Here is an 11,980-nt window from a genome sequence, read left to right as displayed (position 1 = left end):
GAAAGTGCGTGATTTTAGTGGTGAATTAGGGATTGGTGGGCTGGAAATGGAAATTGATGATTTGCTTCCATATTTAGTTGGTGGTTTCGTGGGCTAATATGATACTACAGGCAGAATCATCATATGAATCACGAATGCCTGATTCATCAACCCAATTCCGTAATTTGATTCTTTTGGGAGTGTATTCATTATTAACAAGATTTTCTTTTTCAATTTTTTATATTCTCATCAAATTAATTATATAATAAATTTCTTATGATAATTGCTTTTTAACGTAATTTGTTTAATGAATTTAAGCATGTTTAACTCGCAACGTCAGAATTCAAAATTTTAATTTTATTTAAAAAACCTAATATTTTTTATCGCTAGACAAACTAATAATTGATTAATTTCGTCATTTATTTAACCTTCGAAAATATAAATTTTGTTCTTCACGAATCTCTACAAGTTTAGTGTTGTAGTAATTATATTTGACCTACCGATCAAGTTGCTCATATTTATTCTCTTAAATTCCTTTAGGTCATAGATTCTACACGAGTGCTATCTTTCTTTCCCCTAGAGTCTCCTTCCCCTCTCCTCAAATAAGATTAAGGTTATATTTAAAACTTATCAGAAAAATTGGAAAAATTACACATTTAGCATATAAATTACAATTTTGATCCGTTTTAATACCTAAACTTTCATTTTTTCCCAAATCACACCTAAAATTTAATTTTTATTTCATTGGTACCTGCCATTAAAAACTTTCGTTTTTGTTTCATTAGTATCCCATCGTTCAAAATTTAACGTTAAATTAAAAAAAATTGATTGGATACTAAAACAAACCAAAATTGTTAGTTTAGGTACTAAACGCATTAAGTTTTTAAAGGCGAGACACTAAAATGAAATGAAAATTAAGCATTAGGTATGGTTTTGAAAAAAAATAAAAATTTAGGTACTAAAATAGACCAAAACTGATAGTCTAGATACGTTACCCCCAAAAAATAATTTATTGTTCTAATTTTTCACTAAACAATACTAAACTCAATGAAGGAATATTCCAATTATATAAACTTGAAATAAGAAAGACGGGTAAAAACTCTAGTAACTTCTTCAAAATGAGTAAAAATATTCTTTGTTCGAAACAAGTCATGTAAACGATTAAAAATTTACTGCGAGTAAAATTAGTTTGTTGCTAACTCGTATAGTAAGATGTTCGTAGAAATAATAAGGAATCCTAGCAAAGATGGAATAAAACTTTGAGATTACATTTTTTTTCCTTTTTCAACATGAATATAGCACTTGAATAAGTTCTCATTGCATAGGTGACTCTCAATGGCATTGAACAAATCCAACATATATTGATTACAAAGAAACAATGTGTCCAAAACTAAAATTACGGCCAAAACCTGCAACAGCCGGCACCCTCTAAACAAGATGTGCTTTTGCACTTCGATTTTCAGTTTATCCAAAGGGCCGACTTTGCACAAAGATTGCGCATATCTTAAATCGGCGTTCTTTCATATTCGTTAGACAAGATAAGAAGCAGAGAAGGGGAGTATCAACTAACCAGTTTTCTTAATCTTCTCTCTGCAAGGTTAGCAACTTTATTTTGTGGCTCTAGAACCAGAGCGTGTTTGAAATCTGCAAATGCCACAAACAAACCGCTGCTTAAACTATGATGCATGGGGTTGAATTCAAAAACTATTAGATGCAAATAGATCGCGACCTGAGCAAAGAAATTAGTTCTAGGATCAATTCTTAAACTATCTTCTTCTCTCTCACACTTACTACAGATTCGAACACCATATAAATGAGTTTGGGCTCCAAACAAAGGGTAAATCTGTTTGCACCCATACATGTCCACCACTATGTATCCGGGAAGAACTTTTGCAAGATGCTCCATAAAACTTATACCTTATGTATGATTCTATTATACCCGCATCAGGTAGGAAACCCAGTATGAACAAATGGACCTACCAAAATGACGAGGAATAGGAATTCTATTATGTAAACTAATTTTCCCATCTTTATCCCAAATTAGGAAGTCCAAACACTTCATAATTTAGATGAAGAGAAGGAAATAAAAGAAAAGCCTGAAATGCATAATTAGTTGTATTTCATCAATAATTTTAGTCATATGGGTGGAAATGAGTCTCTTATCACAGGCAAAGGATAATAAGCACCATAAAGTATACTCACCTTGAAGGGCCTCTTTATAACAGAGTAGTGACTCTCTGGCCGTCCCACGTCTCAGATATGCCTTCACATTCTGCACAAAAGTGCAGCAGCTTTTTTCTCATGTGTGCATAAAAAAGCTCAACATTTGAAGTTTAAAAGATAGCTATTTCATTGAAGGGCACCATTGACCGTCAGTCCGTCACATGTTTTCTAAAGTCTAAATTACCTTTTTTCAAGTGATATTGCCTTATTGCAGTCCTCTTCAGCTTGCTGGAAGCTGCATATACGAAAATCATTTTCTTTTCGGAGGTATGTGAACTGAAGTGAAAGAAGGCAATAAAAAGTGGCAAAAATCTTAGAGACACTATACCATCCTAGTTCCAAGTAAGCTGCTGCCCGGTTGTTATAGTATGTCGCATTTGTCTCATTCAACTTAATAGCTTCACTGTAGTAATTAACTGCCTTGTTCCATTGCTTTCCCTTAAATGCAGCATTTCCCTGAGATGGAACTTGTCATTAAAAAAACTTATAACAGCAGATCTTTCCTAGACTAAAACTCAAAGCAAACAGAACGTACTACTTTAAATCATAACCAGTTCTGATTCTCCATACACCGAAACTTAAAAAAAATGTCTACTAGGATTTTATGCCGAAAATTCTACTTTTGATTCTGGTCACAGTTGCTGTTAATAAACTTAAGAAGAAATGACATATCACAAACACAAAAGAGGCTTGGATGCCACATTGCTCAGAAAAGTTGCAACATAAAAAAGAAGTTGAACAAGTGATACGCAAGAAATAGCAGTTATCCATAATTTCTTTACAGGTTCAAGAACTCAACCATCCAAGTAACAAGGCATTTTTCCTATTGTTTCTCGTCTAGTGTAAAACAACTTACAAATGGGAAACAATACAAATATACAAACTATGACATCATTCGGACAAGTTATAATCAGATAAGGTGCAAACTGACTCCATCAATAAAAAACTCCATGGCACTGTTCACATTGGCAGAAATTTTGTTTAGCAAATCAAACAATTTAGATATTGGGAGATGTTGGTAAAACCTTTTCCTTCAAGAGTTCAGAAGCATCCATATTACCATTGACATCAGGCAATGGTGCTGAATTGGATGCAATGCTCACTTGGTCTTGCAGAGAAGCGTACATATCCAAAACTGTATCAAGAAGAAATTTATCTGCTCCATGGTATGTGACAAAGGAAAACAGAAATAGGACAGCCATCATGCTTTCCTAATGGAACAGAGACCTGGAAAAAGCACGTAAGGTTAAATAAATGACTGATATCGAAGCTAGAAAACAACATACAAGATTGAAAACTTAAGCCTGGTACATCAAAAGCCACCTGACAGCCCCCAGACATGCTAGCAATGCTCAATAATGTGCATGCTCTGTCATGAAACTCCGTGGAATGCCCTTTCTTTGAATTAAGCTTTAGTGGAGGATCTACAATTGTGGGAATCACTAATATCCCATCATCCTGAAACAAAGAGGACAACTTGGTTATGTGAAAGTGAGATCATCCAATTCCAGGACATGTCCTATCATCCTAGCATTTTGGGCCCATGAAAGTAAAACCTAAATTAAACAGTGTTATGCTGCTAATGTACATCAGCCACTTAATATATATAAATTTTGATTCAATCAATTCTAGCAATCTCGTGTACCATTCTTCTGGCCGGTTCTATCATTTATTTATGGCAACAATTTCTCAAATATCAAGTTTGAGGTTCAGGATCTTAATAAGATAGTTGCTCCTGTTTCATATTAAAAAAAGCAAAATCTATGTTTTCATTTAAAAGTACAAGGCGAGATCATTCTAAGAAGTTGTCATAGCAACAAAGCTGTCCTGCCAATAAAAAGGGAAACTTATTTGTATTATTGTATTGGCTGAAATTCTTATCAAAAACAGAAACAGTAATTAACTATAACAATGGGTTAGAAAAAGCTTAACACCTTATGAGTGGAAACAAAATTGAACCAAAAGAAAAGGGGAAGTAGGAGAAGAATCTGCAACACCTTTAGAAGACTTTGCACAGCAGCCCGCATCTCAGTCTTGACTTTGTACATATTTTTTATATTTTCATACGTAGTGTTGATTGCAGCAAGAACACGATGAGAAACCTCAGGTCCTAGTCTTGGTTTTACATCTTTAAACCATTCTTCATGGTTTGTTTTAAACTCATATCTGAAAAGTAAAACAACAAGATTTTAGGAGTATTGGTCTGTCTACAAACCCAGAAACAAATATTCCACACAACAATGATTATTATAATATACCAATTCAAGGATTGCAACAAGTCAAGGTGGAAGAGGTATCTACTCCAGTATGTATATGACAAGTTATTCTCAAATACCTTTGTAATGACACCATCACAGAAGAAAGAGCTAGCAAAGCAGAAATTCCATTTTGTAGGTTTGTGGAATGTTGAAGAAAACCCTTCAGGCTAGGTACATTTGAAGCAATGAACTGAGAAAAGTTGGCATGCTTTGGAGGCTGGTCTGTGCAATTAACAAGAGATAGACACATCAAGAAGTATTCACACCATTGAAACAGGAGACCTAGTAGTAGACTATGACCAGGATTTCACACCAAAAAATATGCAACTGGTATGAAAAAAATTGAAGGCCATGCAACTTACATCCAGAAAGCGTTTCAACTGCTTTGCTAACAACATGCACCGTCTTTTGCCTGGGAACCTTTGAGAGCTGGAATAAGTCATCAGCAAAGACAAGCTGCCTTCCCCTTCTAGGTTCCACTGCTTTTAATTGAAGTAAAACATGTCCAACACGATGTAGAATAGATGCATCACGAGCAAACATCCTTAGACATGATAATTTAACAAAATCAGTAAAAAGAAACAAAGGAAATCTTGAAATGGCAATGTGAATTTCCAGAATTCTAATGCCAAGCAAGAAATTAGAATCTTGAATTGCCACTAAATATTTGAACTAGGAACTCTTATAATAGAAGAGCAACATGCATACCACAAACCTAGAGGGGCACCACACTTTTTTATCGGAGCGGTATCAATCCATTAATAGATCACACATTCCGACGACACACTTCAGTAAAAAGAAAGGAGGTAGTGAAGGCAAGTTAGTTGGCATAATTATAATTCATACTAGCTAATATAACAACAGCTATGATCTGTATGAAAGGCAACAAACATCTAACAATCTAAATAAGAATGCCGCATTACAGTACCAATAGCATCCAAACTTTGTGAAATGGGAACAATTCCAATCGTAGATACAGCTCCATGAGATGGACGGAACCCAATAATACCACAAAAGCGGATGGAATCCTCATGCAGCCAATTGTGTCAGTACCTACAAAGTCATCAAAATAGCATTATCCGCTTAGATAGAACTAAGAAGAACAAAGCCTGTATCAAGAAGATTCAGCAAAACAAGTCTACTGAAAGCGCACATCTTGGATGGAATGGAGAAGAAAAGGCTATGAAATTCCAGGCTTAGTTATAGGTACCGCTACTGGGGAACCATTTATTGATTACTTAGAAATGTAAAAGACTGAAATTACCTAGAGTAAAGTCCACAAGTTCAGCAGCAACTGCCACAGCAGAACCACTTGAAGAACCTCCGGAAGGTGCGACGGCATGATCGGATTTGTAGGTGTTCCATAATACTTATTTTCCCCAGTCATTCTATTAATATTTAACAAAAATAAGGGGAAAAAGGAACACTGAATACATTTTAACAAATACATTCTTCCTAGTAAAAAAACACAAGAACAAAATAAAAGGTTACCCGAAAGCCAGTTCGTCCATAACTGTCTTGCCAACACATTTAGCCCCGCCTTTCAACAAATCAGTAATCAAAACCGCCGTCCGATCAGCAGGCTCATGTGCTCTCTTCCAATCAGGATTCCCGAACCCCGTCACGTAACCCTTCACGTCAAATCTGTAGCAACCATTAAGAAATAAATAAAATACGAGAGAGAGCATAACCAAGGGGGAAAGACAAAGTGATGTAATTACGAACATATCCTCGACAGCAAACGTGAGGCCCGATAACGGAAGTTTGGCGGCGGGTGGTGGAGGCTGCGGGAAAGGAGTCAACTCGAAGCGTTCGAGGAAAGCGCCAAAGTCCTCTCTGTTGACGATCATCGCTTTTCTCCTCCTCCTACGGGTCTCCGCCACGACTATGATTCCGGCCACCGTTATTTCCGCCACAATCCACACCTTGGGGTTGGAAGCATTGTTTTTTATTAGACTCAGCGTTTTAGACATGATCGGATTCGAATAGAAAGGAAAAAGGGAATGGAAAGAAAGGGTTTTGGGAGGGTTTTAACTAAGGGTTTTTGTTTGCCAAAGGAAAAATTAAATTTTGATACCGTAAAGGCGTGAACGGACCTTTTCGTGGTTAAGCAGCGCGTAAAAAAGACGCACCGGGTTTCGGCTTTTGTAGGTATGGAAATTTTGCGTGCCGTATCGCGGTTGTTTATTTTATGCCTGTTTACATTTTTAAGGTTATGTCTGCTTTTGGCCCCTATATTATACACATATTCTCATTTTCCATTCAAAAATATTTTGGGTAATTATGCATTTAGTAACTAAACTATCAGTTTTCATCTGTTTTAGTACCTAAACTTTCAATTTCAAAACTATACCTAGAGTTTAGTTTTTATCATTTTTAGCACCACCGTTAAAAACTTTAGATTTTATTTTATTTTAGTATCCCGTTTAAAATTTAACGTTAAGTTTTAAAAAAAATGAAATTTTATATACTAAAATAGGACAAACTGATAGTTTAGGTACTAAACGCATTAAGTTTTTAATAACAAGGTACTAAAATGAAATGAAATGAAAATTAATCGTTAGGTATGATTTTGAAAAATTGAAAGTTTATTTATTAAAATTAATAGTTTAGGTACTAAATATGTAGTTTACCCAAATATTTTCAGTTTACCCACTAAATTTTCATTTCATTTATCATGTTATCAATCTCAATTTTCTGTTTGAAAAAATGCTATGTGATTTGTTCACAAGATATCAAGTGTAATAAGGATACAGATGACAATTCGACCCGACCTGATGCAATGGGACTAATTCTTTTATTCAACTTAAAATAATAATATATTTTTTCTATATTTTTATATATAATTGTTGTAATACTCTTCTCTATATTTTTTTCCAATTAGATTCATATATTATATTTACATTAAGTCGAATAGGATCTTATCCTAGAATTTTAACCAAATTTCGAATCGAATAAAACTTCTAAACTTAGAATGATCGAGTGGAGGGATATACTTCTCGGATCAAGTTAGTCAGAGTCCGGCTTAAATCGACCTATTATCAGCCCTAAAATAAGGATTTGCTTCAAAGCCTCTTATAACTAGGGGTGTGCAAAATTACCCGACCCGGTTGACCCGACCCGTTGACCCGTCGACCGAGATTTAAAAAAATCGGGTAATTCTCTAAAAAAAATACCCGACCGGGTCAGGTACCCAGCCTGACATTTCCCGGGTCGGGCCCGGGTCACAAAATCTAGTTTTTCCGGGTACTCGGTTAGTTTTTATTTCTTTTATTTTTTATATATAATTATATAAAATATAATGAATTATTTATATTATGGATTATTAGATTTTGTATTTCGAACTTTTAAATTTTATGTTCGGATATTAGAGTATGTAATTCGAAGTTTCGAACATTTCAATTTGTGTATATTTTTTTAAAATTAATATTTGAAAATAAAAAATAAAAAAACCGGGTACCCGTAACATCCGGGTCGGAACACGGGCCGAGAAATCGTCGACCCGAACCCGGACTGGGGTGTAATTTAATCATTGTGAAGTATTTAGATAATTGACGTAATTTGTAAGTCTCATTTAATCAATATATCAAATTATATTCTTAAGAGGAAAATTAGATTCTTAAGAGAAATGAGGTTCGATGTAATTGTACAAATGAATAATATTTTTAATTTTATAATTAATATTATTTTAAATTTCAAGTTTTAGATTATAATTTTCAATATAAAATTAAGACATTATTATAATTTGTACGATATAAATAACATAAACTAAGATATATATATATATATATATATATATATATTGTTCTTGTCAAATAAATATAAATTATTAAAATGGTTAACAATTACATGAATCATTTTTATACGTTTACGATATGATGTCCAAACTTATCTTCGATACAAAAAGATAGAAATTTTAAAATTAGCAGAAAAACAAAATAATATTATTAAAAATCGAAAAAAATTCCTAAAATTTCTACAAGGGACAAAAATATAATAATTTGATTTTATGTTTATTTTTTTAAATTAAAGTTATACTCAATTTCTTTTTATAAATTAAAATTTCCATAAACTGTAAAATTACCAGTGCCCCCATGCAGGATCGAACTACAGACCTTCAGTTTACAAGACTGACGCTCTACCACTGAGCTATAAGGGCTTTGGTGACGGATTGCTTTTAATGTATTAATTCAACAAAAAAATAACTAACACATTGATCTTAACATATATCAACCGTTAATTATTACCTTTTGCATCTTCTAATGAGATTGCTAGTTGGTGTTTACCCATTGATTCGTATTTTACGCAATCGAAGAACTGTTCTTCGTTGCGTTTCCGGTTTCACGTTTAACCTTGAAACGAACTATGATACATGAGATATCATCTTTGCCGTCTCGGTTTAATGCCTTGGCCATTAGCTGTTTAGCTGGTGGCAGCGGATCCTTGGTCTTTTTCGCAGTATCGACGGCTTCTTGGTTGGACGTGACCAGGATAAATTTGCAGATAAAATATGAGAACAAATTAGAAATTATTGGTCCGTGCAGAGAGAGATGTGGATCACCTTCCATACTTCATCACTTGCAAGGATAAGAAGTTCAGTATCCGAGTCAATATCAGCAGTTTTCATGTCCGGATCGGATCGGAGGTGTGATTTAAGATTCTTGTCTCCAAAAGCACGAGAAACAGCAAGTTGTCCGTTGACTCTTGCAACATCCCCTGGGAAAGAATGCAACAAGATCAATTTCCTATCAACAACATTACAACAGTACCAGTAAGTCGTTATCATACAAAATTTTAGTGCTGATTCATCTGCATTCGGAGGCAATAACTATACCGATATGGTGCTGATTAGTTTCGCTCGGTGATATTAGAAACGAATTTTCCTTAAAGAGAAAATCATACATAAGCACAGGGGAGTTGTGAAAGAACCTGGCATGTTACAGACAAAGCCACCTCTGTTCTCGATGCTTCCGTGCTCTGTGTTCGGCTCGTGATCAATACTCATCTGTATCGCCTGCCCTTTCTTTGAGAGAACAGCACGCGAACCTCCAATATTGGCCACCCATAATTTCTGCCCGTCTATCAAAATTGCAGTGACAGCAGGATCCCCCTCGACCCAAGTCGGGATTGTGTGAGAGAATCGCTTAGTCTGTATTCTCGTAAGCTTTAGAGATGGACCTGCCGGATCGGTCCAAAATTCCTCCTACAAGTTATTATATGGCACAAGGACATATTTAACAACCAATTAACACAGCCCGGAATTCGGTGCTATCATAATAAGAATCACAGAACCATCATCTCAGTTTATTATCCCCGGAACATTCGCTTTGACTGCGGTATCCAGAGCCCCTAAGCCCTTACGAATTATTAATATCGGATTAATCGATAACTCACATCGTTCAAGATATGGAAAACAAATGCTTTTGCAGATAAGATGGTACACTATCTCCAAATGGCCATCATATACAGCAAAAAGTCCGAGTTCGTGTCCCCGAAGCTGATCAAACTTTGCAACATGATAATCCTCCATGGGATGATTTGATTTGCCTTTTACTAGGATGATTCCCAAAAACCATGAACCACCGAAATCGGGAAGAGCACTCTCTCATGGTAAGCCATTGCTGTGATAGTAAATGAAACAGTATTTGCACAACACGAGCACAAGGCTGGCGATGTTCTCCGATGCTTCCAACCGAAACAATAGAAGGAATACAAACGATGAGTAATGCAGGTAATAACAACCCAGAAAAGGTTTGATACTTAAGCTAGCAATTGCTTATGCACTCGAAGTGAAAGAACACAGAATCTTGCATGAAATCAAAGGTACCACTAAACTAGATAATGTCCTTACAAAAATCTAACCAAAATCACCAACCAAAGAAATCCAATCATCTATATAAACATATGATGAAACAATATGATGAAACAATCTAAACTGAAGGGACTGAACTGAATATAAGCTGACCTGGGAATATACAGAGTTGAAACAATATAGGGTATCCATAAAATTCAACCCCTCTCCAGATTTCTCACCTTCTTCAGTTATCATTCAACATCTAAAGAAATCAAAATTTTCCCCAGAATTCCTCAACCTGCATAATCAAAGAAAGAATTTTTCTTGATCATCAAAAACAGGCCACCCTCCACCAACAACCCTAAATCCCTACAAACAGAAATCGATACAAAATCATGAAATGGGTAACTTTGAATTCACCTTACCGATCCACCAGAACACTCAAATCCCCAAGAAGAAAAGAAGAGACAAACAAACCACACAGACTATTTCCTCTGTTTTCAGCAGAGAAGAAATGACGATACCTTGAAAAGGGACAAGAATGAAATTAAAGTCTTTGGAGGGGCTAAGGGAGAAAGAAAATAACAAAGTGTACGAGGAAAAGGCAAGAGCTTGCCCTTATTGACTTTTGGTTTGGTTTCTCTTATTTGTTTACTGAGTACTAAGAATTAAGAAAGGTATTATTTTTCTTTTCTTTATCTTTCTCAATCTCCATTAAATTAGTGGTTCAGAAACTGGTAATTTGGAATCCTTGGATCAGTCACCCACCTCTGGAAGTGGAATTCACTTTGAAGTCAGCTCATTTGTTTAATCTTCAACTGGCAAACATCAAGATGACACTACTGCTTTTGGATATAGAAGTACTTTTCATGCTAAAACTAATAATACTAAACAGTCATTTCTTCAGGAACTAAAATAATATATATATATATATATATATATATATATTACAAAAGCACACTTATGTAGCAACGACTTTTAAAAATTACGTTCCAAAAGAAACGTCTTTGTTTATATAACATGTTGTTCGAGTGATTTCTTCAATGTTAACTTTCCTTGTAGCTAAGATGATGATATGATACATATTTAAAATGACGATATAATTAAATAAGTTATATTCTTGTAGATCTCGTACTTAAATTCGATACTCTAAATTTATATTTTCAAAGCAGAATAATTTTTTTAAAAAATTTTAGGGTCACTTGATTAAACTAGTGGCGAGTCCAAAAATATTTTTTAGGATAGACACTTATATATTCCATAAATGAAATGAGTAACTAATTGAAGAGAATTCAAATCTCTGGGTGGACACAATAAAATTCCAGGATGGACATCATCAATAAAATATGTGTATAATCGAAGAAAATTCGAATTTCATGGTGGACACGTGCCTACCCTCAACCATGAGTGCATCTGCTACTTATCGGATATATCAATATTTTTAAGGGTTACGTACACATATAGTCCCCACTGTATAGTATTATTTTATTAAGTCTTCGACTATTAAAAGTTACAAATTCAACTATAAAGTGTTGTTTTGTTGAGTTCCTTGACTAACAAAATGACATCTCGTTTATTCATTATGTTCAAAACTTATCATTTTCTGTTAAAAATTGATGGTATTCTGAGTTGAACGTTAACTTACTGACTGTGATATGATAAAATCTGATACCAGAATCTCAAATGACTATCATATCTCAGTCATCATGTTAACGTCCAGCTTAGA

The 11,980-nt window shown here is 34.6% G+C and overlaps 1 non-coding gene and 2 pseudogenes across 1 annotated transcript; all 3 read right to left on the bottom strand.

The window, feature by feature from the left end:
- Positions 1–1,320: 1,320 nt before the first annotated feature.
- Positions 1,321–6,527, bottom strand: LOC120171416 (annotated as a pseudogene).
- A 2,020-nt stretch (positions 6,528–8,547) lies between these two features.
- On the bottom strand, positions 8,548–8,619 carry TRNAT-UGU. The gene has a single exon. It is a non-coding gene; the product is annotated as a tRNA-Thr (tRNA).
- A 354-nt stretch (positions 8,620–8,973) lies between these two features.
- On the bottom strand, positions 8,974–10,079 carry LOC120171546 (annotated as a pseudogene).
- Between the last annotated feature and the right edge of the window lie 1,901 nt (positions 10,080–11,980).

This window comes from Hibiscus syriacus, unplaced genomic scaffold, assembly GCF_006381635.1.
Source record: "Hibiscus syriacus cultivar Baekdansim isolate YM2019G1 unplaced genomic scaffold, ASM638163v2 tig00111834_pilon, whole genome shotgun sequence".
Lineage (NCBI taxonomy): Eukaryota > Viridiplantae > Streptophyta > Magnoliopsida > Malvales > Malvaceae > Hibiscus > Hibiscus syriacus.
The sequence above is the reverse complement of the archived record's forward strand: the minus strand, read 5'-3'. Positions and strand labels throughout refer to the sequence as shown.